Here is a 6,777-nt window from a genome sequence, read left to right on the forward strand (position 1 = left end):
ACCCCTACCCTACCCTTCCTCCACCCCTCCCCCACCCCTACCCTACCCTTCCCTTCCTCCACCCCTCCCCCACCCCTACCCTTCCCTTCCCTTCCTCCACCCCTCCCCCACCCCTACCCTACCCTTCCCTTCCTCCACCCCTGCCCTTGCCCCACCCCTCCCCCAACCCTGCCCTTGCCCCACCCCTCCCCCAACCCTGCCCTTCCTCCAACCCTCCCCAACCCTGCCCTTCCTCCACCCCTCCTCCAACCCTGCCCTTCCTCCACCCCTCCTCCAACCCTGCCCTTCCTCCAACCCTCCTCCAACCCTGCCCTTCCTCCACCCAACCTCCAACCCTGCCCTTCCTCCATCCCTACCCTTCCTCCAACCCTACCCCCCTTCCTCCAACCCTACCCTTATCATCACAACCAAACCCCTCCCTATGGCCAGACAAGTGAATACCAGTTAGAAGAAAGGGGCTTTTAAGTATTTTGCAAATGTGTGCCTGCTTTACCTACATTGTACCGCTGCCCTCTCTAACCCCATTTTCAGCGGAGATCATGGCCCTAAAAATGTACGGAAAGTACATTGAAGACCTATGTAAAAAAAAAACACATGAATCCCAAAGATTGCATTATTTTGAGGTTAATCAACACCTTGTTTTAAAAATTCTCTTTCTTCAATCCCACCATAGCTTTGTCCCTTCCCTATCGCTGTAATCTGTAGTAAAGAAACAAAGCATTGGTCCAACGTAGGTATTAACGGCAGAATAAAAAGATCAGCTCTGTCTGAAAGCAAAAACAAGCCACAGAATTGCATTTTGTGGGGGACAGAGTTCATAGCCTACAGTTGTCCTTGGCCTGCTGCAGTGTTCCAGTGAAGGTCAACACAAACTTGGGAAACAGCACCTCATCCTCTGATTTGGTACTTACAGCCTTCTGGATTCAACATTGAATGCAATAACAGTCTGTGTCTTGTTGTCATGTGTTTGCTTTCAGGCAGTGTTGAATTTTTATTCTGCCATTAATGCCTACTTTGGATCAATGCTTTGTTTCTTTACTACAACCATCACCACCTCCTTGATCTTTTGTTCCCTGACTTCTTTGATATTTAATCTCTCCTGCCCTCCACCCTATCCCAGCCCTTCCCTTTTGTTCTATCACCGACATCCCCTTCAACAGTGTAAAACCTATCATGTTTCTACCTCCCACGTTCCAAAGAAGTCATTCGACTCAAAATGTTAACTCTGTTTCTCTTATCCACAGATACTGCCAGACCTGCTGAGTTTTTCCACAAGTTTCTGTTTTTATTTCAGATTTCCAACATCTGCAGTATTTTGCTTTGATGTCTGGTTATCTATTCCATCATCTAAGTTGTTAACACAGACCGTTAAACACACCCTGTCAATTAGATATCTGCCCATTATCTCTACCCTCTGTCTCCTGCCATGCAGCCAACTTTCTAATGGCAATAATTTGCCTTCAATTCCACGAGCTTTAGCTAACAGTCCCTATTGAGGGTCTTCTGGAAGTCCATATAAGACATTCCTCTGCCACTAGTCACCTTTACAAAATTTTCAATCAAGTTCATCAGACACGACTTGCGGTTTATAGATCCATGCCATGCCCCTCTGATCAGTTGAAGATTTTCAGGATGTTCAGTTACTCTTAATTATATACTTAATTGTAGATTCTAATAATTTCCTGACACAGATGGTAGGCGAATTGGTCTATAATTCTGTGGTTTCCCTCTCTCACCTTTCTTAAATAGTGGAGTGAAATGCACAATTTTTCAACCTAAAGCAATGGATACCAAGTCGAGAGAACCTTCAATTAGGGTATCTGCAATGTTTTCACCTACTTCTTTAACAACGCTGGGGTGAGAGCCATCTGGGGATTTGTCACTCTTTAGGTGTAGGAGGGAGGTCTTGTGTCTCAGTAGATATTGCCCCTGTGTCTGAGCCAGAACGTCCAGGTTCAAGCACTACTCCAGGGCGTGTTGGCCACAGAAGGATTGTTCAAATCGAGGTTCAACTGGTTGATAATTATTCCACTTCCCCACAATTCCCCCAAAGACAAAAAAATGTGTGTGAAGATATGAAACAAATAAACTCTTTAGTGTAATTATTTTCTTCTTTACTGTTATTTCATGTACATTAACTTTGGTGAGTTTCTGCCCCAGATCCAGTATTAGATTCCTTGGAATGCCTGATATACTGACATCTTCTACTGTAAATACTGGATGCAAAGTAATTATTCAACATGTTCACTGTTTCCTTATTTTCACTGGCAATATCATCGTCATCAGTCTTCAAGGAGTCCACATTGCTCCTGACCTTTACCCTCACAAATTGTAAAACAGAAGTGTTTATTTTAGATATTCCTCGCAAGTTTATTTTCATATTCTTTTTTGTAGCTCTTGCCATCTGTTTTGTCACCCACCCTTGTTCTTTATACTCTTCTCATTCAGTAGGATCTGTGGATTTTTTTGCATTTTTGTGCATTTTTTTTAGGTTTATGTTGTCTCTAACCTATAGTTATCCATGATTTTTTTTGGGAAGTAGATCTTGTCCCTTAGGGGAAAATTTGAGTTATAAAGGCATTATGGCCAAAAAGAGGCCATACCAGCTCTCTGGAGAGCAACCTAGTCAGTCCTATTCCCCCATTCTATCCCCATAGCCCTGTAAGTCTGTTTCCCTCAAGTACTTCTCCAATTTCCTTCTGAAATTATTGGTTGTCTCAGCTTCCACCACGCTCATAAGAAGCCATTAGAACTTGCTGCATGAAAAGGTTCTTCCTCACATTCCTGCTGCATTGCTTGCCCCAAACCTTAAGTCTGGCTTCCCTAGCCCTAGTATCATCAACTAATGGGAATAACTTCTCTTTGTCTACCTTATCTAAACCTGTTATAATCTTGTACATCTCTATCGATTCTCCCTTCAATCTTTGCTCCAAGGAAAACAACCAAACTTTGTAGCTAAAGTCTCACATCCCAGGAACCATTCTGGTAACTCTCTTATGCACCCTATCAAGAACTGTCACATATTTCCTAAAGTGTGGTGACCAGAACTAGATAAAATACTCAAGTTGTGGCCCAACAGGACTATATGAAAGTTCAGCATAATTTCTGTGCATTTATACTCAGTACATCAATACACCATTGTCTACTATCTACCAGTCTGAACCCTCCTACATTTTTAAGGTTCTTAACTTTAATTAAAAATGTTAAACTACATTTCAATTTGAGATAGATGCACACTGCAGAGAATTGCACTCTCACCAAATTTCCAATTTTTACACCCTGTTAATGATGCACTTTATTAATGAGTGCTCTGTGCAATCACTCTTAGGATGCAAGGCTGTGCAGCATGCAGCAGACTATCATGAAGTTTGGCCCCTGCTCTGCTGACTACTGCAGGGCTCCTCCAGAGAAGTTCAGGCATCAAAAGCATGCAGTTTCAGTACACTAATTGTTTCCTTTATCATATTTTGTGTGATGGCATGACTTTCATTGTACGAATACTGTGCACATGTATGTATGTGGGTTGCACGCCAAAGTCATGAGTCATGTCATCTATGGATAGTCCTCATCATCCAGTGGCCGCTCTTTGGGGGGATTTTACCATGGAGGAAGGCATGGGTTTAGGTGTGGGTGGGGCTACTGCCAGTAAAACTGCGAGCACATCGAGAAGCTGGCGTATTAGACAGGTTGTACGCAGCCCTCTTGGGAGAGATGGGTTGCCAACAAACATATGTTAATCGCTCAATCAGAGCAAGATTTCAACACACTCATAATTTTAACGTCACACCCATGGGGTTCCTGGGCTTCTTGAAACAGTTGAAAGCAAGGTGAGAAGTGAGGGTGTTGATTGAAACTCATATACTCAGCACTCAGTTGCTTTCTTATCATTTACTGGGAAAGGGTTTGTTCATGGTACTTCTGCTGAGAGTTTCTACACTAAGGAAGTTTACTGAAACACACCAGGTTGGGTGGCTGTGTTTTTAGATAATGTCACTTACAGTAGCATGCAGTTGAGAAATGGGAAGAAGCCAAGAGGACACCAGAGAGTGGGAAGAAAGCTACTGGAGGTGATTCTCAGCTCACGACTGTCTAGATAAGCATAGAACAAGGCAAGTGTAGTCTCATCCAGCTGTGGATTGGTATTGGAGAATGATGGTGCGGTCAACCACGTCAAAGCCTGAAAAGATTGAGAAGCACTTGGAAGGATAGTTTAGCTTTGTTGCAGTCACATAGATGTTATTCACGATGTTGAAAAGAGCCACTTCAGTACCTTGGTGGGGGTGGAAACCTGATTGTAAGTATTCAGTCATGGAATTCTGGGAAAATGAGCACAAGTTTGGGAGGCAACAGCACCATCAAGGACTTTGGAGAAGAAAGGGAGGATGAGGATAGAGGGAGTGCAGTGAAGATTTATTCGACTGATTCCTGGGATGGCGGGACTGACATATGAGGAGAGATTGAGTCAATTAGGATTATATTCGCTGGAGCTCAGAAGAATGAGGAGGGATCTCATTGAAACCTATAAAATTCTAACAGGACTAGACAGAGTAGATGCAGGAAGGATGTTCCCGATGGTGGGGGAGTCCAGAACCAGGGGTCACAGTCTGAGGATATGGGGTAGACTGTTTAGGACTGAGATGAGGAGAAATTTCTTCACCCAGAGAGTGGTGAGCCTGTGGAATTCACTACCACAGAAAGTAGCTGAGACTAAAACATTGTACGCTTTCAAGAAAGAGTTAGATATAGCTCCTGGGGCAAAAGGGATCAAAGGGTATGGGGAGAAAGCAGGAGCAGGCTACTGAGTTGGATGATCAGCCATGATCATAATGAATGGCGGAGCAGGCTCGAAGGGTCGAATGGCCTACTCCTGCTCCTAGTTTCTATGTTTCTAATTTCAGTGCTGCTTGGAAACTGTGGTAATCTGAGATGCAATAGACCTTTAAGAGAATGTGACCAAATTGACCACGTGACTGTATTACCCAGTGGCTGTGTAGCGCAGGGTATAATGTTAGTCAGTAGTTTAGAATTGGGTCTGGTTTGAGAAGCACACATTGTGATAGTGCCCTGTTACTTGTGTTAATAAACAGCATGTGCTTCATCTTATATTGGTCTCTGCGTCTGCAGTATATTGTTTGCCAACTCACGCACTGTTAGATAGGCGTACAGCCGTGTTCACGAGAAAAGTGACCCGACAGAAGGAATGTTTTCAACAAAGACCATGGATTGAACCTAGAGCTTTGCTGATCTGCATGCTTCATTTCCAAATGGGGCAATAAGTTTACTAACAAATCCATCAAGGGAATCTTTCTTGTACATGAAGAAGGACATAAAATCTGAAAAATACTTGTTGGTTTCACTTTGATGAATGTAGTAATTATGTGTGATAATTGTCTCCCTGAACAAAAGCACAAGAGCAGAAATTGGACGCAATAGAGGGGATTTTAATGTGGAGAGGCAGGCATGGGTTTAGGTGGAGGTATGGTAAAAGCTGGCAAAGCTGTAAGCACATTGAGAAGTCAGCATATTAAACTGATTTTATGCAACCCCCTTGGGAGAGATGGGTTGCTGACTAACATTGATTAATTGCTCAATCAGTGTAAGATTTTAACACACTTTTGATTATAATGTCATCCATGGGATTCCTGGGCTTCCTGAAACTCAGTTGAAAGCAAGGTGAGAAGTGAAGGTGTTGATTAAAACTCAAGGCAACACTGCAATAAATACTCAGTACTCGCAATTGCTTTCTTATCTTATAGTGGGAAAGAGTTTCTTCATGGTACCTTTGCTGAGAGTTTACTTCCTACACTATGGAGGTCTACTGAGTCACATCAGGATGGGTGGTGCTTTGGCTTCCTTAGATTGCAGCAGCATCCTGTTGAGAAACCTGTAGCTGAACAGCAAAGAGGAGAGCAGCAGAGGGTTGCAGCTCGCAGGAGGCACTACCCACTGCATATTGTGTACAGACAGAGGCTAAGCTTCCTTGACATGTTGGAACAACAGTGCTTCAGAAGGCGCACATTATCCCATCAGGTGGTGACAATCTCTGCAACCTCTTATAAGAAGGCCTGCTCCCTGCTAAACCTGGTGTCCACTACACCTTACCAGTGCCCGTCAAAATGACCACCACCCACAACCTTTTTCACCTTTAGATCCTTCCAGGGCTTTACTGGAGACTTATCCATGATCTTCCACTCAGCGGTGTACAACTGTATAAGGCAGGTGGCTGATCAATTGTTTGTCAGGCTCAATTTCTAGAGAAAGACATGGAACAAAGTAAGACTATGCTTCAGTTGGGTGTGGGGATCCTTGAACTAGCTGGGAGCAATCATTAGTTCCTTGTGAGAGGTGCAAATCCCGGGGTGCTGGAATGAAGGTGAGCCAATCTCAAGGCCCTGGGATAGCGGGGAAGGGTGTGGCTTTTAAGCCTTGTTGGGCTGGACAGGGCAGACAGCGTGGCGGTTGATGCGTGGCTTTTAAGCCTGGGGAAATGTTCAAAGAACTGAGCAGGGTATTATCGGAGGCCTATGGCGGAGAATCTGAGGCCTCAGGAAGCAGTTGGAGGCTGGAGTGGGGGGAGGGGAGGGAAGTAGTGGGGGGAGGAGAGGGAAGTGGTGGGGGGAGGGGAGGGAGGTGATGGGGGGAAGGTCGGGGAAATTGGTAAGGGTTGGGGTGGAGTGGTGTATGATCACGGAGCGTGGGCGTTGCCTAGGCTGGCATGCTGGATCCAATAGTCCTCACCTGGGTGTAGCTGCCATGTATTCCAAAGCTCAGGAACCC

Source organism: Carcharodon carcharias, chromosome 7 (genome assembly GCF_017639515.1).
Source record: "Carcharodon carcharias isolate sCarCar2 chromosome 7, sCarCar2.pri, whole genome shotgun sequence".
NCBI classification, from domain to species: domain Eukaryota; kingdom Metazoa; phylum Chordata; class Chondrichthyes; order Lamniformes; family Lamnidae; genus Carcharodon; species Carcharodon carcharias.